This window comes from Anomaloglossus baeobatrachus, chromosome 2 (genome assembly GCF_048569485.1).
Source record: "Anomaloglossus baeobatrachus isolate aAnoBae1 chromosome 2, aAnoBae1.hap1, whole genome shotgun sequence".
In the NCBI taxonomy this organism is placed as follows: Eukaryota; Metazoa; Chordata; class Amphibia; order Anura; family Aromobatidae; genus Anomaloglossus; species Anomaloglossus baeobatrachus.
Window position 1 is genome coordinate 120070050 of NC_134354.1, and position 24246 is coordinate 120094295.

Below are 24246 nucleotides of genomic sequence, written 5' to 3' on the forward strand. Positions count from 1 at the left end.
GGAGGCAGAGGGCAGAGATCAAGAGAATCTCAAAATGGAGGAGATAAAAAATAGAGCAAAGAGAAGGAGGGGAAAAGGAAAGAGAATTCAATTCATGTATTGCATTAGAAAGCAAGGAAAAAAAAGGGTTAATATAAAGGAAGGAAAGATTGGAGAAGGGGGAAACAAAGGTAGTGTAGGAGCACGTGTGAAAAGACATAGGGGGTGTATATGATAGTGGAATGGAGGTCACAACTGAATTGTAATGTTATTATGTAGGGGAGTGTTGGAGATATAGGTTGAAATGTGTGTAGGAAAGATTCAGTATTCTATACTTTAATGAACGTGAACGGGCAACAAGATGTGCATATTGCTGTTTGAAAGGATAGTTTGTAATGTGTATATGTAATGTAATAGTCTATGTGTTTGTAGCGACAAAGGTATGTAAGAGAGATAAAGAACAGGGACATCCCTGTTCTTTATCTCTCTTACATACCTTTGTCGCTACAAACACATAGACTATTACATTACATATACACATTACAAACTATCCTTTCAAACAGCAATATGCACATCTTGTTGCCCGTTCACGTTCATTAAAGTATAGAATACTGAATCTTTCCTACACACATTTCAACCTATATCTCCAACACTCCCCTACATAATAACATTACAATTCAGTTATGACCTCCATTTCACTATCATATACACCCCCTATGTCTTTTCACACGTGCTCCTACACTATATTTGTTTCCCCCTTCTCCAATCTTTCCTTCCTTTATATTAACCCTTTTTTTTCCTTGCTTTCTAATGCAATACATGAATTGAATTCTCTTTCCTTTTCCCCTCCTTCTCTTTGCTCTATTTTTTATCTCCTCCATTTTGAGATTCTCTTGATCTCTGCCCTCTGCCTCCTCATCCTTCTTTTTCTAGTTCCTTTCTACATTCTTTTCTTTCCCCTCTTTTTCTTTCCCTTTTTTTCTTTTTCCCTTATTATTTTCTTTCATATCTTACCAATATGAATTTTAATATTGTGAATCATGTATACCAGATACATATATGAAATTTTGTAAATATTGTCTTTATGTTTTCTCTTTGTTTGGATATCAATTTTTATTTTTCTTATTGTAAAAATATTATGTTTATTTTTTTTCTGTACAGTGCTACTGATGAAGGTCCAAATAGGACCGAAAACATTATAAAGCACATAAATAAATTTTCATGCAAAGCATTTTGGGAGTGCCTTGTCTACTTTTCAGTGTTATTGGACTGAGTGAGTACGCAGTGACCCTTTCTTCCACAACGGTATCCCCACTAAACCCTCACCGAGCCCCGGGGCATTTTGCCCCTACCCACGGAGGGGTTAAACACCTGGCTGCAATCCCATCCCGGGCGCTCCCAACAGCAGCGGTGGTATCCCACCTTACCACACACCGTGGGTGGCGTCACGAACTCTAAACACAAAACCCCCTGTAAATACCCCCCTTTTATTTCGAGTGACCGCGCGACCCCTCCCGGGTCCGGAGACTGCTCGAGCCACCGCGGATCCGGATCCGAGCAGTCTTGGCTGCTGACGCTGAAGCGGTACATTAGGAGCTAACTGTGTTTGATGTATCTTGTGTCCCACTGTATTTGTATGTTTATATTGTCTGTGTATATGTATGTATATGGTCTCTGATAGATCATATTTGTTTCTTTAGCCTCCCGATGAACTGTTTTACGGGGAAACGCGTCGAGGCAAACCATGAGGCAAATCAGCCATCCTTCACGGCGGCCATGTTGCACAGAGGACTGATCATATAATACACCTGCTCATCAGCAGAACAACATGTCTGGTCCACTTAGGTGGAATATGTTTTTGAGAAGGACTCTTTTGCTTATTTTAAGCTAAGTATTGTCTGAAGATCGTACGTCATATTCATCCTCTGCGACATGAAATATATAGCCGTAGGTTGTATGTGGTTAATATATTTTTGTCCCACCAAGTCCTATTGTAATTATTCTTACCGTCTTGCTCCTGGTATCCAGGGGCAGATGGAAGTAATTTTGATACTATACTGTATGTATGGACTGTTTGATCAATTTGTGTTGAGGACAAATTTTGAGGATACGGGTATTTTATCCTGGGGTATGCACTTAAGGGCGCTTTACACGCTGCAAAATCGCTATCGATATCGCTAGAGAGCGTACCCACCCCCCATCGGTTGTGCGTCACGGGCAAATCGTTTACACCCGTCACACGGACTTACCTGCCTAGCGACGTCGCTGTTGCCAGCGAACCGCCTCCTTTCTAAGGGGGCGGTTCATGCGGCGTCACAGCGGCGTTACTAAGCGGCCGCCCAATAGCAGAGGATGGGTGGAGATGTGCGGCTGAAACATTCCGCCCACCTCCTTCCTATCTCATTTCCGGTGGACGCAGGTAAGGAGATGTTCGTCGTTCCTGCGGTGTCACACATAGCGATGTGTGATGCAGCAGGAATGACAAACAACCAGCGGCATGCACCACCAACGACATTATGAAAAGGAGCGACGTGTCAACGATCAACGATTTTTGACGTTTTTGCGATCGATGATCATCGCTCCTTGGTTTCACACGCTGCAATGTTGCTAACGGCGCTGGATGTGCGTCACTAACGACGTGACCCCGACGATATATCGTTAGTGATGTCGCAGCGTGTAAAGCACCCTTTACTTTATTTGCTAGTGTGGCAATGGTATGTGTTTTTTGCACTTTTTCTAGTATTTTGTAATAAAATTTAACTTGGGAATATTCTTGATTTTTTTTATATACAATATATTCCTGACCACTGATCATATTTATATAGTCAATGAAGCTGAGAGGCATCTGCAGACCTGTCAGTTAGGGCTCGGTTCCACTTGCGCTTTGCAAGGGCGAGTACAACCCGATAAAACATCTGATTGTTCTCACTCTAGTGCAAAACTATGGGGCTGTGTCCATCTATGATTGATTTCTCATGCCATATTGGCATGAGAAAAGAATCGCAGCATGCTGCGTTTGGCAGCGAGTTTTGGCTCACACACCCATACAAGTCTATAGGCGAGTGTGAAACATCGTACTGCACTCGCATGTCATCTTACCACAATGCGATGTATGCAGAGACAGGCCAGGGAGGAGATGGGGAGAAAGTGCTCCTTCCCTCTTCTCCCCAGCTGTGATCTGATAGCAAAATCAGATCACTGTTGCATGACCCTCAGCTGACGCTCACAGCAGACGGTCATTAGCATATCACTTCCAATGCTCTTGCATCGGAAGCTATGCGCAAGTGGACCCGAGGCTTCATAATCACATACAGCTCTGCAGGGAGAGTAGAGCAGCCATCACACAATTCACTGGTAACACCCCTTTTATTTACAATAATCTCTGGAGACGGAGTTATCTTCCAGGCAGCATCTGCCCCATAGCCTGGAAGAGCTCATTTACATAAAGTGATAAAATATGAGATCTCAACAACAAGGCATCTGATATGACACATAAAGGTATGGGTTTTTTCAGCATTCTATAACCTGTATGACCATATTAATAGTTTAAAATGGTGACAGATTCCCTTTAAGATATAAAGAAGCTAAAGCCAGAAAACTGGAAAAAATTATTTAAAACCATTTGCAATGTGTGCTCATTTTATATTTTCGATGCGTTGAATCAATAAAATATCATTAGTTGCAAAATTGGAAATACTCTGTGTTGACCTCTAAGCAACAATAAACCTCTATTATTTATTCCTTAGTTGTTCTTTAAGGCCATCTGCTGTCCAAGGTTCAAAGATATAAATACTAGACAACACTGCCTCAGTGTCCAAAGCCATCAAGATAGAGGTAGCCACATGAATTACCCATGTGAACGCTCCTCTGGATGCATTAAGAACATTCACAGATCTAAGAAGCAGCAGGCGCTGACACTGACAGCATGGGGCCAGTGCGCAGGATGTGTCTGTGCCTCCATAATGCCAATCCACATATAAACATGCACATAAACATGAAAAGATCCATTAGGTTACTGATGTATGTAAAGCGCTATGGAATTAATGGTGCTATATAAGTGAATACATATTATATTATTATTATTATGCACATATAAAATATGCACATATTAATACAAGAGTTAACACTTTATGCACATTTATACATAACGCACACAAACGCACACAAACTCACACGGACACAGAAGATACCAACATGCACATATACACATTATCAGAGATGAGCGAATCGATCAGTGAATGATCTAGTTCAATTCGAATTTCCTGAAATTCAGTTTCATGGGAAATCGTACACTTTGAGATTCGACCGTAGTTTGCAATAAAGAAAAGCTAAAAGCTTACACTATTTTCCACACTGCTGAAGCATCAGAGAGTGGGCTAATGATGCCACACGGACCTCCCCATAACGCCCTGGAGCTATAACATCTTACAGAATATTATATCTTGTACAACAACAGACGAAGTGGAGGAAAGCTTGACACGCCCAATGGCATAGGTCACCACACATCCATGGAGTGTAACGATATGAAGTCCGCCAGGTGGACTATAACTTGAATAGGAGGAAAAAATATCGGCACATCCAACGTAAAATAATTTCTTTCTTTATTTTCACGTGATATTAAAAAAATCCATCCATATTCCGAAGACCCCGACGCGTTTCCGACGCAAAAGAGCATCCTTAAAGGGAACCTGTCAGCAGAAATTTCGCCCAAAACCTAAAAGATTCCCCCTCTGCAGCTCCTGGGCTGCATTCTAGGAAGGTCCCTGTTATTATTGTGCCCCATGTGAGACCAAAATAAAGACTTTATAAAGTGGTACCTTTTTGTATTCAGATAGTGTAAATGTGACACGGGGGCGGGCTTTCTGGCGTCCGTTATTCTGCCTCCTGGTCCTGTATGCCGTCCCCATCACTCCTTTCCATAGCTGATGCACCGCCCACTGCTCCAGCCATCCCCGCGCATGCCCAGTGCCAGTCTCATGGGACTGAGCAGTGTGACCGCTGGTGACGTGTGCGCAGGTAAGTGATTATGGGCGGGGCTGTGATTGTTATCAGCAAGTACCCGCCCATAATCTCGTGAGCGCGCAAACCTCACCAGCGGTCACACTGTGCTCAGGGTAGTGCTAGACTGTATGGGCTGCTTCCAGGGATGACGTCCCTTTTGTCACGTGATAGGGGCGTGTTCAAAATACTATCACGTGACAAAAGGGACGTCATCCCTGGAAGCAGCCCATACAGTCTAGCACTGCCCTGAGCAGTGTGACCGCTGGTGAGGTTTGCGCGCTCACGAGATTATGGGCGGGTACTTGCTGATAACAATCACAGCCCCGCCCATAATCACTTGCCTGCGCACACGTCACCAGCGGTCACACTGCTCAGTCCCGTGAGACTGGCACTGGGCATGCGCGGGGATGGCTGGAGAAGTGGGCGGTGCATCAGCTATGGAAAGGCGCGATGGGGGCGGCATACAGGACTAGGAGGCAGAATAACGGACGGCAGAGAGCCCGCCCCCGTGTCACATTTACAGTATCTGAATACAAAAAGGTACCACTTTATAAAGTCTTTATTTTGGTCTCACATGGGGCACAATAATAACAGGGACCTTTCTAGAATGCAGCACAGGAGCTGCAGAGGGGGAATCTTTTAGGTTTTGGGCGAAATTTCTGCTGACAGGTTCCCTCTAATCATAGGCTAACATTTTTAGTGAGCGATAGACATTTATAGGCAAAGATCAACAATATTGTTAGAGACAATTCTAACACATGATTAAAAATCACACACTAAAAACAAAAAATAGGATTGGACAAAAAGAAGGGGGAAGGGATTGTGAAACACCGTAGTATAGAGTATCTCATATAAAGTACCATTAATAATATTTCAGCAACAACATAGAGCAGGTCATATTTAATCTCATTGCAATGAACTGTGTGACTGAACACATTGGAGTGAGGGGAAAAAAAAAAGAGAGAATTTTTTCCTTTTTTTCTTTTTATTCAATATATATACCGGTAATATAAATCATTTCTATAGTTGATACCTTCTGGAAATTTACCAAATTTCCATAAGGTATGAACTATAGAGTTGATTTATATTATATATTGAATAAAAAGGAAAAAGAGCTCACTAAAAATGTTAGCCTATTATTAAGGACGCTCTTTTGCGTCGGAAACACGTCAGGGTCTTCTGAATATGGATGGACTTTTTTAATACCATGTGAAAATAAAGAAAGAAATTGTTTTACGTTGGATGTGCCGATATCTTTTCCTTTTATATCTTGTACAGTGGTGGTCAGTACTGGGACCATCACCAGTCAGTGGTTCCCAGTGGAGCAAAGTTGTTTACTGGGTAACGGTGCTCTCACATCAGCGATATTTCGCCGCACTGCCGGATCCGTCACAACTCCAGTACAGTGCAATACAGTTCAATGGCATCGCTGCAAGCTCCGGTCACATGCTCCGATCACATGGCAGCATGTGCCCGGAGCTTGCCGCGATGCCATTGATGTGACGGATCCGGGAGTGCGGCGAAATACCGCTGATGTGAAAGAAAAGCCCGGACGCCTGCCCTGAAGGGGCTCAAGGGAGGGCAACATGACTGAGGAGGGATGCTAGGCTGGAGGGTTAGCAAGGGGTTAAGGTGTAGGGCATTTTGTGCGGGAAAAGTGGGAGGTGGAGTTATAAGGGCTGTGGGGCCATGTAATTGGTCAGCGTGTTGTCAGTGGTAAGTGAGTATATATAGGGCAAGATATGTGGTGGGAGGTCATTCGCTACCTGGAAGACGTCCGGAATTGTCGTGGTGTCCAGGACGGTCCGAAGAGGAGGTCCCTGTCCTGAAGGATGTCGACTATGGCGGAGAGACGTGGGAGCGCTGGCTCCGGGTGCTGCAGCAGTGGTGGACAGCGGACGATTGGATGGAGGTGGCCGAGCTCCTGGTGCCTCCGGGAGGGGGACAAGGCCCTCGCAGGAGCTGGATCCGGATGGGCCCCAGGACCCCTCCGGCGCTGGCAGCGGCATCCTAGGACGTCGGTGGAAGGAAAGAGGATTGCAGCGGCGGCGGGGCGGTGAGTGACGTCATCGGCCTCCTATTCTGTGGTGTTGCGGCGCGGGGTCAGCGTTGTGAAGGGGCGGCACGACCACGTGACCCGGGGCACGGTCACGTGGTCCGGCATCGCGGTCACATGGCCCCGGCGTCCTGATGTCATGGTCACATGGCCCTATGGTGCGGTCATGTGACCGGGCGCCGAAACCGGAAGTGCGGCCTGCACAACAGTGCAGGGCCTAAATGGGATCCCGGATAGTCTCGGATAGGGGTGAGGGCGGCGCGGCCATGTGACCCAGGGCGTGGGTGCATGGTCCGGCGTCACGAGCACGTGACAGTCCTGCAGTAACCGGGAGGAGCGGCCTGTGTACCCATGCAGGGCCTGGGCAACGGATGGCATCGCAGTAGTCGACCGGCACTACGGTGGGGGGTGAGTGACATCTACGCCCTTCTCCTTCATCCAGTGCGGCGCGGGGGTCAGCGTAACAACGTGGGCGTGCGGCCCTGTGGCCTGAGGCGCGGTTATGGGGTCCGGCATTGCTATTACGCGCCCCCGGCGTCACGGTCACCTGACCCAGCGGTGCGGTCAGGTGAGCGGCTACATCTGCCAGACAGTGCGGCCTGCGCAGGCGCAGGGCCAGGCGACGTGAATCATCCCTGCCTCGGTTGGATAGCGGCGCGTGGGGTTGGCGTGACGACATAGGTGGTGCGGCCGCGTGACCCGCGGCGCGGTCACGGGGTCTGGCACTGCGTTCACGTGCCTTCGGCGCCATGTGCTGATTCCTGTGTGCAGCGGTGCGACTGGAGTGCAAACCCCCCTCCCCCCAGTGGTGGCTCCGGGTCAGTGATCATCGCGGGCAGCATCCCAGGCTGACCGGTGGGCCTGGGGTGACTACTCTATGGCCCAGGAGGACTGCAGCCTGGGTCGTTCCACATAGAAGATGGCAGTGCTCGTCGCGGAGGACACGTGGCGGCTGTTCCGTGGGACACCGCGGAGTCAGCCTAGTAAGATAAAGGTTTCACTTACACCTCATATAATGATTTGGTTATAGGGGTTGGTAGGGTTGTTATTATGTATGGTTTTTGGGTGGGTTAAGGTGGTGGTGTTTTGTCAAGGGGTATGGGACCGGCGTCTGGTTGGACAGGAGGGTGGTGGCCCTGTAGCGGCATTTTGGGCGGCTGGCAGGAAGTCCAGACAGGATTGCAGGTACCATTGTTTTGCGCGATATGCGTTTCATGGGTGTTTAGTTTTCATGCGGGTGCGTATGTTTATGCTTATAAAGGGGACGAGTTGTTTTGGTCAGCTTCTTGTTGCTCAGGCTCTTTAGTGGACTATGTATGCTTGGTGGTGGTAGTAACGGTGCTTCGTGAGTCGATCAGGTGGACGTCGGCGGTGGTGCGGAGCCTGAGGCGAGGTGAGGGACATTGGCGGAGAGGCGGAGGATAGCCGTGAACCCCGAGTTTTGTGTTTTGTTTTGGTGGTCCTGGGGGTTTCCACAGTTTCCTCGGATTGGTTAAGGTTTCGATGGTAGTTCAGTGACATGACGATCCGTTTTGTGGGTGTATTGGGTCAGCTTAAGCGTGATTGTTGCTGTCGTTTCATGAGGGTGAGAATGTTATACCTATGTCCACGGCAGGAGCTTCCATAAAGGGGGCTGCATGAGTAATGGGTGTTTCCTGGGGAGTTTTAGGTCCGCTTGGCAGGTACGGCGTGGTTGTTGAGGCCAGACGAGGTCGAGCTGGTTTGGACAGCAGGTTGGTGGTATCCTTCCTTTATTGCAGTGAGAGGATACCTCCTTTTGAGCCTTGGATGAGGCCATTTACCTGGATTTAGGGTCCGGGCTGGTTTTCTTAAGAGGGACGTTGTTAGTGGTTTTCAAGGTGATACGGTAGTTCCTTTGTTGGAGATTGAGGGCATTCTTTCCGTAGCTGGAGATTACAGTTTCATGACAATCTGTCGGGTGCGCATGTGCAGCCTGTGGGGCTGGCCACTTTGTATTAGCTCCATTGTGGGGGTGATTTTATTGGTTGGCTGTTTGTGGCCGTTTGGGTGGCCGTTTGTGGTACTATTAGGAGGCGGTCAGCAGTTCGGTAACTGGAGTGGTCTCGTGCTTAGTTTCCAGTACATGGGCCAGTGAAGGGTGCTAGAGGTTTTATTGATGTTCAGGGTGTTTGGTGGCCCAGGAGTGTGTGTTTTGACAGTCCGACGGCCCTGAATTATCTGGGGGGCCCGATGTCTGGGTACGGTTACAGGTAAATATTAGATTTCAGCATTCTATTAAACGGGTGCTTTAGTGGGTGCGTTAGTGGCCCAGTTGGTTTATCGGTATTGGTTGATCGATCTGGGGCCATATGTTGCTTGTGGCACTTGCTAAATCAAGCTGTTGGATGCGCAGCACTTGGGGGGCTTACTACAGGCTGCGGGGTAGTACCTACACAAGGGTATTTTCAATGGTTTGCACGCGGGGACGGGTATGTTCCCTCCACGGCATTTAGTATGGTTGCAGTCAGTGCAATTGGAGGGCTGTATTGGGTGGTATTCGTTCCTGGCTATGGGTCTTGGGCTCTGCAGGAGGTTAGCATAAAGTGGAGGTGGTTCTGCAGTCACGGCAGACAGGGGTTTTGGGGGGGGCAGCTTGTCCTGCTTCCCAAGAGGTTATATTGGCCTTGTTTATATCGGCAGGTTTGGTTAGCTGGGTATCCTCTTTTGGCCTCCAGGATGGCCGGGGCCCGAGGCGCGTGGCGGTTGAGGAATGGGGAGACAGTTTGGGATACGCGGCCCTTTGTTGACAATTGGAACCGGGGGGCCGCTGTTGTTGGTGTATGGTCGTTGCCTGATTGACCAATGCGGATTTTAAGGCAGGTTCCATTTGTTGGGACTGTTATTTAGAGTGTGCGGGGTGTCCAGTTGTACGTGTTTTGGCCTTACATGATGGTGGCCCCAGTGGCACCATAGAGCCTTGAGGGCCAACTGTTACCACGTATTTGTATGTCCTGCATGGTATTGTGAGAACATAACTTTTCACTGCGCAGCCTGGGAGAGGCAAAGTTGGCAGTCACGTGTGAGCAGCTGACAGGCGGCGGGTGATAGGCCATGGAACTGGACTTTCGGCATTGCGCGCTGCAAGTTTGTTGGCTGAGCGGGGCGCAGGCATCCGGTTATTGATGGGGGGGCCGGGCCCCGTTTGGATCGTCGGAGGAGCTATTTTGTCACGGGGGGACTGCTTGATATTGTATATGGTCAAGGCAGCATCGGTGGTGGCCCCTCCTCCATCCAGGCGGCTCAGGTGGCTCGTTGGGGACTGGTCGCGCAGGCGGTGCATAGGATCGGACAATGTGGTCGGCTAGTTGCAGTTGGGTGTGGCTGACCTTGTTGTACTGGTACACCAATAATGGTTGGCTTTGTTTAATTATCAGTGGATGTGTAAATTTCAGCGGCGCCTGCAGTGTAGCTGTCTCAACGAGGCCAAGCTTGCCCCCTATTCCCGGGGAGATGGGGGCGGCGGCTCTGGTGGCTCGTTGGGGACTGGTCGCGCAGGCGGTACATAGGATCGGACGATGTGGTCGGCTAGTTGCAGGTCTTGGGTCGGCTGACCTTGTTGTATTGGTGGTTTGGTGCAGGTTGACATCGTAAGGTCTATTGGGGGGTCATTTTGCTCGCTTGACATTGGTCCCGCAGTATTGGTTGCTCGACCCGAGGAGTCGGCTCGGGTCGGGTTTTGGTGGTGGGGCTCGCACGTACAAGGTGTCATATGTGCTCGCTGTGGCGGAAAGGAGGGGGGTATTTGAAGTCGGTCGATTGCACAAAGAGCGGGGGGGAACCCAGTGCAGGAGCGGGTTACCCCTGGTGGTGCAATGGTATAGTTGGTGGGTCCCTGCTGTGCTCGGTCACAGCGGGACATGTTATCGTGGGACCCTGCTGTGCTGGGTCACAGCAGGGCATGTTAATGTGCTGGGTGTCCTCGAGCCGGTGTGGTGCGGCTGAGGGCACATGGTGGAGCAACACTCGGCTGGGTGTCCTCGAGCCGGTGTGGTGCGGCTGAGGGCACATGGTGGAGCTGGTGTTGCAATCATGTACAACGGGACTCTTCACTTACCCCCCCTCCTTTGCTTGTGGTTGATGTTTTATGGAGTTATTACTATATTTATGAATAAAATGTTATTGATTATTTTGGTGATAATAAACGAGGCTGCTGTGGCCTTTTACATCCAACGTCACGCAGTCTGTGTCTTATTTTGGTTGAGAAGCGGTAAAAGGTGGATAGCTGGTTTGGGTCAGTACGGTAAGATAGGGCCGACAGTCAGACTTTCCTAAGTCAAGAAAAGCCCGGACGCCTGCCCTGAAGGGGCTCAAGGGAGGGCAACATGACTGAGGAGGGATGCTAGGCCGGAGGGTTAGCAAGGGGTTAAGGTGTAGGGCATTTTGTGCGGGAAAAGTGGGAGGTGGAGTTATAAGGGCTGTGGGGCCATGTAATTGGTCAGCGTGTTGTCAGTGGTAAGTGAGTATATATAGGGCAAGATATGTGGTGGGAGGTCATTCGCTACCTGGAAGACGTCCGGAATTGTCCCGCCCACCCGCCCATTTTCACGAATTTTGGAGATCGACATGGAGAGACGAAGAGGATTGACCTTGTCGCAGCAGTCGGCGGAAAGGAGGGGGGTATTTGAAGTCGGTCGATTGCACAAAGAGCGGGGGGGAACCCAGTGCAGGAGCGGGTTACCCCTGGTGGTGCAATGGTATAGTTGGTGGGTCCCTGCTGTGCTCGGTCACAGCGGGACATGTTAACGTGGGACCCTGCTGTGCTGGGTCACAGCAGGGCATGTTAATGTGCTGGGTGTCCTCGAGCCGGTGTGGTGCGGCTGAGGGCACATGGTGGAGCAACACTCGGCTGGGTGTCCTCGAGCCGGTGTGGTGCGGCTGAGGGCACATGGTGGAGCTGGTGTTGCAATCATGTACAACGGGACTCTTCACTTACCCCCCCTCCTTTGCTTGTGGTTGATGTTTTATGGAGTTATTACTATATTTATGAATAAAATGTTATTGATTATTTTGGTGATAATAAACGAGGCTGCTGTGGCCTTTTACATCCAACGTCATGCAGTCTGTGTCTTATTTTGGTTGAGAAGCGGTAAAAGGTGGATAGCTGGTTTGGGTCAGTACGGTAAGATAGGGCCGACAGTCAGACTTTCCTAAGTCAAGCATTGTAGGTCTCTCTCTTGTGTAGAATATAAGTGTCGTGGGTGTGTTCCTCTCTGGGGAGACCTTATTATATGCAGGTCTGCAGCTGTGTTTGAGTGAATCTACTTTCTTTTGGTACTGTATGGGTTAAGGACCATTTCCTATTTGGTTATCCTTTGTAGCCTTAATCTCAGGTGCAGCTCTTTGTGACCACTCCCCTTCGCTATAAAAAGTTACCTGTCTTACAATCTGATGCCGGTTATAGAATCTTCATTCTTATGTTGACCACTGTGGAAGGAGCCAGTCTCGAAAAAATGTTTAGGAGTCAAAACAATTGCAGCAGTGGCATTTGGCTGCATTGGAGGAGCTTGGAGTGTTTTCTTTTTTGTTTCTATTTTCCCCCTGTTTCCCTTACCTTGTGATGTCTTGCAGTTGAAAAACTAGTGCTTTTGCCAGCCCTCTAACTAGCCAGGGTGAGTGCAGGGCAAGCAACAGTCTAGGCACGTGATTTGCGACAGGGGGAAGGACCCATATAGGGACATTAGGGAGTGCAAGTATCAGCCTTAGGTGAGTGTTAGGAGGTGACTATGCTCCCCTCTCCCTAATGCCAGGGCGCACCATTGTATCATGCTCCCGGTGTACCATGTGTTGTTGTGCTCGCTACGAGTTCCCTTATACTTGGTGGAACTCAATTTTTCACAAAGATACACATTACACATTTGGCATAACGTCTGTCAGTTTCTACCAAAGAATACCAAACAAACAAACCATATGTGAACAAACCCTAAAAAAGAGAGTTTGTAATTATTAAATTATTTTTACTAATGGAACTATTTTTGTTCAGACTACTTGAAGAATATATTTGTTTTTACCTCCTGAAAGCCATAGTTATGACAGCCTTAACTTTTTTTATTTTTTACAAAATTTTGCAATTTGATGTCTAGTTGTATGCGAGATTAGTGGTAGGTTTTTTTTGTGCCATGTTAACATACACATAATGTATGTGTTACATATATATTGAAGAACATCACCCATTAACTTTTTTTTCCTAAAGGCCCATGCAAGCGTCTCGGGGATTTTGTTCCAAACACGGTCTGCTAATACAGGGACTGGCCGTGGGTCTCCCGACCCAAGCGGGATGGCCTCTTAGAAATATATGAAGCTGTCATGCTCGAGCATTGGAAGTCCAAGTTCAGACCAATTAGTCTTCTGTTTTATTCCTGGTGTATTCAAACACTGGGTGATCCCCTCCTTCTTCTCTTCATTAGGAGAAGATAGTAGTGGCTTGTGTAGTTACACAGGCTGTACAGTAATTGCTATAAGCTGCCATGTGCACAGGAGCCTTGCCAAGCCCATCTCCTATGAGCCCCTGTGCAGCAAATTCTGTCTGCAGCCACAACTAGGGGGAGCTCCCTGTATACAGAGATACATGATATGATTCTGCCTGCATTCTCCACTAGGGGGATCTCTCTGTATACAGATATACATGATATGATTCTGCCTGCAGTTACCACTAGGGGGAGCTCCCTGTATACAGAGATACATGATAAGATTCTGTGTGCAGCCACCACTAGGGGAAGCTTCCTGTATACAGAAATACATGATAAGATCTTGTCTGCAACCACCACTAGGGGGAGCTCCCTGTATACAAAGATACATGATAAGATCCTGTCTGCAGCCACCACTAGGGGGAGCTTCCTGCATACAGGGATACATTATATGATTTTGCCTGTAATCACCACTAGGGGAAGCTCCCTGTATACAGAGATACATAAGGTTGTGTCTGCCCTGGGAAGCAAGATTTGCAGAAAGCTTTCAGCACCTGTACAGAAGATGATGGAGCCAGGAAATCACATGGGTAACTTGCATGGGAATATGGGAAATCCAACTAAAAGGCATAGTAGAAATGAGGTTGGGAAGCAGCCACAAGGTCCTACTATCGCATTTGGTTAATGGTGTACAGGTGTTAACCAACACCAGAAGTGGAATACCATGTACATCAGAACAGCCTCTTATCATAAAACACACTTTTATGTATCATTTGTTTTGATTATTTTTAGAAGATAGGAGAAAAAAGAGACATAAATGTCTAACTAAATTAAATGGAGTAGAAAGGAAAGGAAAAATCCTTGACCACCAGTAGAAAAATGTTTCCAGTTTCATGTGTAGGACATAGCAAAAACTAAAACACTGAGTAGTCCTGAGAGACCGTCCATACGAACCAGAACACATTAAAAGCTTTTAAAATATCCTGTTCCTCAAAGTTATTTCATGCACATAATGCTATTCATATAACTATTCACAGAGAGAGGCACCTCTGAAGTTCACCGGTGTCTGGGGATCACCATCTTAGCTGCTGTCAAGAACTCCTTCATGTGAGCTAAAGAAGCAAAATATAACTGTGCCAGCTTCTCACTGAGTGAAAGTCATACCCTGCTCCAGTGGAATACTGGGCATTTACATTAATTTATCACTTTTTTTTTATTATAGCTACTACCTAAAGTATATCAGTTCTGTGTGAGTCTGTGCCCTGGGACAGCCACCTTATTTTCAAAAAGTCATCATAAAGAGTGCCGTTCAGCAGTCAGAAATGCTAAACCTCTGCCTGAGAGTGCGCAGAGTGATACACAGGTTCAATAGAAGATCTGAGCCCACACTCCACTGTGCATAGACTCATAGACTTTCTATTGAGCCCATACACCAATCTGAGAACATGCTCAACTCAGTGCTTCAACCTACTGATCATCCTGCTGTAACGTGACTTTTTGGGCTATCCGTGGTGGTCTCAGAATACAGACCCCCACTGATCTAGTACATATATTTAGAGAGTGCCTGTGTAGGAGGGTGGTAGGGCCCCACTCCAATGTAAAGTGTTATGTCATGTATTATAAAGTGAAGTATTCATGTGTAATGTAAAAATGTAGATTATAATTATTGTGGGAAATGGTGCCATCTAGTGGCCAGTTAGATAGTGCTGGTAGAGACAGGAAGCTTGTTCAGCTACTTACTGTAAGGCCGGGGCCACACAGGATTATGTGCGATCCACGCATGACACTCAGTTCACGCTGGCAGCACAGTGGAAGCCGAGTGTCATGCGAGGGTCATTGCGACTGTGGTCCGATCATATGATCAGACCACAGCTGCAGGAAGCGGGCCGGCGCTGCAGAGGGGAGGGACGGTGATGCGGATGGAGGGCCGGCGCCGAGGAGGGGAGGGCCGGCATAGCGGAGGGGAGGGAGGGATTTATCTCCCTCTCTCCTCAGTAGCTGGCAATTGCGATTCTCGTACTGCTCTCGCGGTACACCGGTGTAACGTGAGAGCAGTGCGATGTTTCTCTTGCCCCATAGACTTGCATGGGTGCAAGTGAAACAGTATCGCGTTCCACTCACAGCATACTGCGACTGTTTTCTCGGTCCGATTAGAGCTGAGAAAATAATTGCTCATGGGAGTGGGCACATAGAGTAATATTGGTCCGAGTGGAATGCAATTTTTTTTTTATCGCATTCCACTCGCACCGTTTTTCTCACCATGTGTCCTAGGCCTTAGGAAATTAATAGTTAACCTATGGGAAATAGCCCACAAGGGGAGGATCCAGTCTCTAGCAGCAGAAAATAGACTCCATCTTAGTTCTGTGTGTAGAGTAGTGTGTGGCGTGTAACAAAGTCAGACATGCAGGACCACAGGATACCTAGGCTGCATCTGGTGGGTACTTTGTGGTGACTTCAGCCATTATCTCCTTACTGAAAGGTGAGATTAGGGAACCCAGGAAGGATTCGAGTAGTGCGAACGTGTAGAGAACTACCTCTGTCACACTACAAACTACTTAAGCAAGCATTGTTGACCTTAGGGAGATCAACATATCCACTGCGGAGACACCATCACGTGTTTCTCAACGCAGTGATTCTAGAGCACCGCCCCCTGGGAAGTATGCAAATAAGAAAGCCGCGGAGACACCATCACGTGTTTCTCAACGCTGCCAGGAAACTAGCCAGGTCTTTCACCGGGAAGGAACAACCACGGGAAGGGCAGTCTCCAGTCAAGGAGATCACCTATACCAAACATGGTATCCATCCACAGACAGCCGTTTCGGGGTATTTGCCCCTCATCAGTGTGGAGTAGGAATCTGGCTAGTGGGGGCAACACTGATGAGGGGCAAATACCCCGAAACGGCTGTCTGTGGATGGATACCATGTTTGGTATAGGTGATCTCCTTGACTGGAGACTGCCCTTCCCGTGGTTGTTCCTTCCCGGTGAAAGACCTGACTAGTTTCCTGGCAGCGTTGAGAAACACGTGATGGTGTCTCCGCGGCTTTCTTATTTGCATACTTCCCAGGGGGCGGTGCTCTAGAATCACTGCGTTGAGAAACACGTGATGGTGTCTCCGCAGTGGATATGTTGATCTGCCTAAGGTCAACAATGCTTGCTTAAGTAGTCTTTTACTAGGCATTGCCCCCACTAGCCAGATTCCTACTCCACACTGATGAGGGGCCAATACCCCGAAACGGCTGTCTGTGGATGGATACCATGTTTGGTATAGGTGATCTCCTTGACTGGAAACTGCCCTTCCCGTGGTTGTTCCTTCCCGGTGAAAGACCTGGCTAGTTTCCTGGCAGCGTTGAGAAACACGTGATGGTGTCTCCGCGGCTTTCTTATTTGCATACTTCCCAGGGGGCGGTGCTCTAGAATCACTGCATTGAGAAACACGTGATGGTGTCTCCGCAGTAGATATGTTGATCTCCCTAAGGTCAACAATGCTTGCTTAAGTAGCCTTTTACTAGGCATTGCCCCCACTAGCCAGATTCCTACTCCACACTGATGAGGGGCAAATACCCCGAAACGGCTGTCTGTGGATGGATACCATGTTTGGTATAGGTGATCTCCTTGACTGGAGACTGCCCTTCCCGTGGTTGTTCCTTCCCAGTGAAAGACCTGGCTAGTTTCCTGGCAGCGTTGAGAAACACGTGATGGTGTCTCCGCGGCTTTCTTATTTGCACACTACAAACTAATTCAGGCCCTGGACCCTAAAGAGACTTTCCTGTTACTATAGAGAAACACGGCAGGTCAGAGTGAGTGCCTAGTTTATTGACCCCAGGGGTACAAGTACCTAGGAGGACACTTAGCATAGACCTGAGTGAACTGGTCAGTACAAGAACGGACGTGAGATGAGGTGTACAGTCTTTACACTCCGGCAGATGGTTAAACAACTTCTTGTGCATGGGAGAGCCATGAGCTGATGGGAACAAGACAACAGGGACTAATAATTCTTACATGTGGGATTGTGATGCTTGGCTGAGTGGAGGAGCAGTTGTGACGCCCTGGACTAGTCAGGTAGTCACAGGTAGGCCCTTACACAAACACCTCCCCCCCTAATAAGGTGACAGCAGCCAACATACAAAACCCTTGTCACCTCTCTCAGTGTTCAATGGTCACACCAGGGGGGCGGAGCCAGGCAGTTGGCCACGCCCACCTAGGAGTCCAGAGATCCTGAAACAGGAAACAAACAGTCAGTTTTGAGTGGAGTCAGTTGAAGTTGGGAGTTTGAAGTGGAGTCAAGTTCAAGTGCAGCAGGCCTGAGGCGTCAGGTCTGCAGCGGCAACACTGACTGGTGTCGGGGTCGTAGCCCTGGTACCATGGCAAGGAGGCAGACGGTGGTGGCCGCCTGCAGAAGCTGGGATTACAGCCAGCGTCTGCGGGCAACCGGGCTCTACCGGCACACACAAGGATGGGGAGCAGACTACCGTTGCTCAGGCATAGGAGTCATCATTCCTACCAAAAGTGAGGTGCAGGAGAAAGGCGAAAACCACCAACCTGAAAAAGGGGAAAAGTGCAGTCGACTGCGGGCACCGTCCACCATCTTGTTTGGTTTACCAGAGACTCCTGTGTGTCTGTAATAGTGAGTACAACAGTGCCCTCAAGCCGCGCACCGCGCCGCACCACACCGACACGCGAGCACGCATCCATCCCACCTCCTAAGCATCTCCCTCGGGCCCCCGGGACCATCACCCCTACCCACGGAGGGGTCAACACCAAGCTGCGCAACACTGTCCCCGGGAGCCTAGTCAACGGCAGCGGTGGTGTCCATCCATTCACCACAACCCGTGGGTGGCGTCACGAACTTAATCCCCAAACCACCACGGCCTCGGCCGTGGACCTTCCCACTGAACACTACCCATCACATAGCGCCAGCATCATCCCTTCAGAGCGACGTGACCCCCCCCCCGGGTCCGGGAGGAGCTCAAGCCACCCACCAGAAACGAGCCCGGATCCGAGCGGCTCGGCTGCGGCCGAGCGTGGGGCGGTACACAGTGATCAGTGATATCAGAGAAACTAATAGCTATAAAAGAGGTAAAGGAAGAAGTGTGCCTTAAAGTTAAGTGTACCATAGAAAACGTGCTTAAGTATTTTGCCCGCAGTAGCACTGCTGAAGTTGTGCTGAAAGAACTTTGCCTAAGGCTTGAAACACACATCTGTGAAACACGTGCGTGTTTGGTCCGTTTCCGTGTATACTGGAGACACGGCCAAACGTGCACCAATGTTACTATATCTCTGCGGTTACAATTGCGTTTTTGGTTATGTCCGTGAGTCCGTCTCCGTGATGCGTTTTTTGGTCCGTGTCTCACGCCAGCATGTCCGTTTTATTCACGCAACACGCAGCACGGACCCAATGAAAGTCAATGGGTCTGTGCGCATGTCCGAGTGACACGGACGCATCTCTGTTTGTTCCCTGTATGTTTTGTGCTTTTTTCATGTGATGTCAGTCTTTTTTCTTTTTATGTTTCGTTCTCTCCCTCAGTCCGTCGGTCGGTCTCTATGTCTGTCTGTCCCTCTAGCTGTCTGTCGGTCAGTTCCCCCCTCTCTCATACTTACCATTCCCCGATCTCCAGCGCGGCGCTGCACGGCTGTTATAAAAACTCCGGCGGCTTTTCCTCTTTTGAAAAAGCCGGCCGCCCATTAATCAATCTCGTATTCCCTGCTTTACCCGCCCACCGGCGGCTGTGATTGGTTGCAGTGAGACACGCCCACCACGCTGAGTGACAGGTGTCACACTGCACCCAATCACAGCAGCCGGTGGGCGTGTCTATACTGTGCATTAAAATAAATAAATAATTAAAAAAAACGGCGTGCGGTCCCCCCCATTTTAATACCAGCCAGATAAAGCCATACGGCTGAAGGCTGGTATTCTCAGGATGGGGAGCTCCACGTTATGGGGGGCCCCCCACCCTAACAATATCAGTCAGCAGCCGCCCAGAATTGCCGCATACATTATATGCGACAGTTCTGGGGCTGTACCCGGTTCTTCCCGATTTACCCTGGTGCGTTGGCAAATCGGGGTAATAAGGAGTTATTGGCAGCCCATAGCTGCCAATAAGTCCTAGATTAATCATGTCAGACGTCTATGAGACACCTTCCATGATTAATCTGTAAGTTACAGTAAAAAAACACACACACCTGAAAAAATCCTTTATTAGAAATAAAAAACACAAACAAATTCCCTCATTACCAATTTATTAACCCCGACAAACCCTCCATGTCCGGCGTACTCCACGGACCTCCAGCGTCGCGTCCAGCTCTGCTGCATGGAGGTGACAGGAGCAGCAGAAGACACCGCCGCTCCGGTCACCTCCACGCAGCTAATGAGATGAGTAGCGCGATCAGCTGCTGTCACTGAGGTTACCCGCGGCCACCGCTGAATCCAGCGGTGGCCGCGAGTTACCTGACTGACAGCAGCTGATCGCGCTACTCACCTCAGTTGCTGTGTGAAGCTGACAGGAGCAGCGGTGTATTCTGCAGCTCCTGTCACCTGCATGCAGCAGAGCTGGACGTGACGCTGGAGGTCCGTGGATTACGCCGGACATGGAGGGCTTTGTCGGGGTTAATAAATTGGTGATGAGGGACTTTGTTATTGTTTTTTATTTCTAATAAAGGATTATTCGGGTGTGTGTGTTTTTTAACTGTAATTTACAGATTAATCATGGAAGGTTTCTCGGGGAGACTCCTGACATGATTAATCTAGGACTTATTGGCAGCTATGGGCTGCCATTAACTCCTTATTACCCCGATTTGCCAACGCACTAGGGTAAATCGGGAAGAGCCGGGTACAGTCCCAGAACTGTCGCATATAATGTATGCGGCAATTCTGGGCGGCTGCTGACTGATATTGTTAGGCTGGGGGGCTCCCCATAATGTGGGGCTCCCCATCCTGAGAATACCAGCCTTCAGCTGTATGGCTTTATCTGGCTGGTATTAAAATTGGGGGGACCGCACGCCGGTTTTTTAAAATTATTTATTTATTTATTTTACTGCACAGTATAGACATGCCCACCGGCTGCTGTGATTGGGTGCAGTGAGACACCTGTCACTCAGCGTGGGGGCGTGTCTCACTGCAACCAATGATAGGCGCCTGTGGGCGGGGAAAGCAGGGAATATGAGATGGCTGTGTGCAAAGCATAGCGCGCCCGCCGGTATAAAGGCTCGGTCACGCTGTGCGGGCCGGCCAATCACTGCAATTCCACAACTAATAGGGCTGTGGCATTGCAGTGGTCTGCCAGCCAATCCCTGCATGATGGCTGGCTCTCAAAAGAGCGCCAACATGCAGGGATGAAGACCACGAGTACAGCACGAGTATCGCGAAATTACTCGGTACCCGCCGAGTAGCCCGAGTACAGTGATACTCATGCAAGTACCGAGTAGTGACAAGCATACTCGCTCATCACTAGTCATTATGCACCAAATCAACTGGTCTTGTGCTTTTTGTCTCACTTTCTTTAGGTATAGATATTATTGTAGCTTTAGATTTTATACAACATTCACAACTTATGGTAACTGAGCAATCAGGTATCAATAGCTCCTTTGTCAATTCTTTCTTTTGTAGCTCCATTATACTTTCAGGATGTCTGTGTCCTAGACGTCTATGCCACATGTGAATACAATTCTTGTGATCATGTGTACACAACTTCATCTGTTCCTTTAATGTGTCTAGATGATATAATTGTTCATCTGCCTTGACATTGGTTGTTATCTTATTTCCCACTAGGATTGTACATTCATCATCTTTGAATTTTACAGTAAGTCCTTTACCTGTTAGACATTTTACAGATAGCAATCCTCCTTCTAATCTTGGAACATATAACACATCCTGTACAAGTAATTTTGAATCATGCCCACACTTTTTAGAACAGTTTAGCATTCCTTGTCCATTCCTTCCGCAGTTATTTTGCTCCCATCTGCAAGATAAATGGCTTCCTTCTTATTTAAATCAAGTTCAGTAAAGAACATTTTATTACTTGTCATATGACTTGTTGCTCCTGAATCAATTAAGCAACCTGATGATGATTTCTTATCAGTTACCTTAAATGTGCCATTCCAATTATTTACTCATGAATCAGAAATTGTGTTTTTCACCTTCTGTGTATTCTCTTTATGGTGTAATTTATTTTGTTCTGCTTTCCATATAATATAGTCTTTCTTTAAATGTCCCTTTTTCTTACATATGAAACATTCTCTTGTCTATTTATTATAGGGTCTCTTTGATTCTGTAGCTTTAAGAGCATTTCCACCATCTTTTTCAGTAGAATCATTTGTTTGCTCTTTCCTTCTTTGATATTCATCTATGAGTCTGATCTTCACAAACTCTAAAGTAATGTCTGTTTCAGGTATTGTCTCTGGTGCATTTATTAAAGCAGTGTATGAATCCGGTAAACTGCCCAATAATATTGCTGCTATGTGGCTATCCTTAATATCTTTACCAATTGATTTAATCTGTGATATCACTTCCATCATAGAGAATATATGTTCCTGCATGTCATTGTCTGCACTCAGTCTCATACTGTAAAGCTTTCTTACCAGAAATAACTTGTGATTAAAGCTGGGTCTTTCATGTAGCTTTCTTAATGCTTCCTACATTCCCTGTGCTGTATCCTCATTCCTTATGTGGATTAATTGAGAATCTTCCATTAATAGGCTGATAGTAGCTCTTGCTTGTATATTTTTCTTATCCCATGTCTGATTATTAAAATTGGGTCTATCTGTAGTGATTACTTCCCATAAATCATCTTTAGACAATAACATCTCCACTTTGAACTTCCATAACTGATAGTTCTCATTTTTCAGCTTAGCTACTGTGAGTTTTAGCTCTGTGTTACTCTTCATTATTAACTTTTCTTACTTGTTTGGAGAGAATTGTTGTGAAGAATTCTTCTGCATTCACCAGGGTCTTGCTGAGCTTTCTGGTATCCAGGTGTCTGGGATCTTCAGTGTCTGAGATCTTTGGGTGCCTGAGATCTTTGGGTGTCTTGGATTCTTTTGGGTGCCTGGGATCCTGGGATCTTTGGGTGCCTGGGAATCTTTGGGGGTGTCTGGGATCCTGGGATCTTGGGGTGCCTGGACCCATAACCTGTTGCACAGCTTCTACTTTCCCAGTTGCAGAACAAAGTTCACAGAGCAGATTACATGGGGTAACAAGCTCTTTACTTCTTAGAGAACATGAGGTAATGATATGCACAGTCATACAGCATTGCATCAGAAAGAGAAAGTGAAACCAGGAAGAAACAAAAGACTTTTTACAATACAGAGTGAGTAAGGAAACTTTACACAACATCTCCATCTCCTGTTAGATCAGCATAAAGTTCTCCTTCACACATACAAAGAAGTCCTCATCTGTTGCATATACCAACAGATGTACATATCAGCTAAGTTCCAGGCAAATTGAAACATTCATAGACCGCATTCTAGAGCTGCCGTACCTTTACAAAGATCTCCGATGAAGCTGAAGCTATTCACATATCTCCAGAGGCTTTTCTCCTCACAGTTTTGGACTTCAGTATTTTAAACAAATCGTTCAACAATCATGTACAGGCGTTCTACATGTGTTTCCTGCCCCAAGTGGTTCAGTTTTTACATCTCTCATGTACCACAATTCACTTTTTTATAGGCAATAAAATGTAATAGATGAAATCAAAATACAGTTATATAAAAAATACATATTAATGAAAGATCTTCTCAATATATTTCATAATTTCATAATTTCAAAGCATTTATTTTATTTTAATTATTACGCTTAGACTCCACTGTTTAATATAGTGGAACCTCGGTTTACAAATAACCCGGTTTGCGAGTATTTCGCTATACGAGCAAAGCTTGCTATAAATTTGTAACTCTGTTTACGAGCATGCTTTGCTGTACGAGCAAATACTCACTGCACACACTTTCGGTTCCGTACTTTCACCATGCTCTGACTAGAGATGAGCGAACCGGTCGCGGTTCGGCTCGAGGTCGGTTCGCCGAACGGAGGTCCCGTTCAAGTTCGGTTCGTCGAACGTTCGACGAACCGAACTCGAACCGCATAGAAAACAATGGCAGGCATTCACAAACACATAAAAACACCTAGAAAACACCCTCAAAGGTGTCCAAAAGGTGACAAACAACTCACAACACAACACAAACACATGGGAAAGTGACAAGAACAAATTCTCATGCGAAAACAAAAGAGCGTAACGAGGAAAAAGAGGACGAGACACAGATATAGGCATGGCACGCCCTTCTAAAATCATTTAAAACACTGCAAGGTGACTCCAAGCGGAGTCTCCCTATTTTCCAAAAATTGGGCCCCACACACACCCACCCATTCAGTGGCAGCACTTGTGCCCTAGTTGTACACTTTACAGCTAGATTTGCATCAAGCACATTCAAAAATACGCCATACTTAACCGTCCCCAGGATGATCCCGGGGTAGGTAGCTAAGTCTTTCCTGATCCCAGCTCTGTTCATCTTGGATCATTTTTAAAAAACACAGCAAGCAAGGGTTACTCCAAGCGGAGTCTCCCTTTTTTTTCCAAAAATTGTGCCCCACACACACCCACCCATTCAGTGGCAGCACTTGTGCCCTAGTTGTACACTTCACAGCTAGATTTGCATCAAGCACATTCAAAAATACGCCATTCTTAACCGTCCCCAGGATGACACCGGGGTAGGTAGCAAAGTCTTTCCTGATCCCAGCTCTGTTCATCTTGGATCATTTTTAAAAACAATGTAAGTAAGGGTTACTCCAAGCGGAG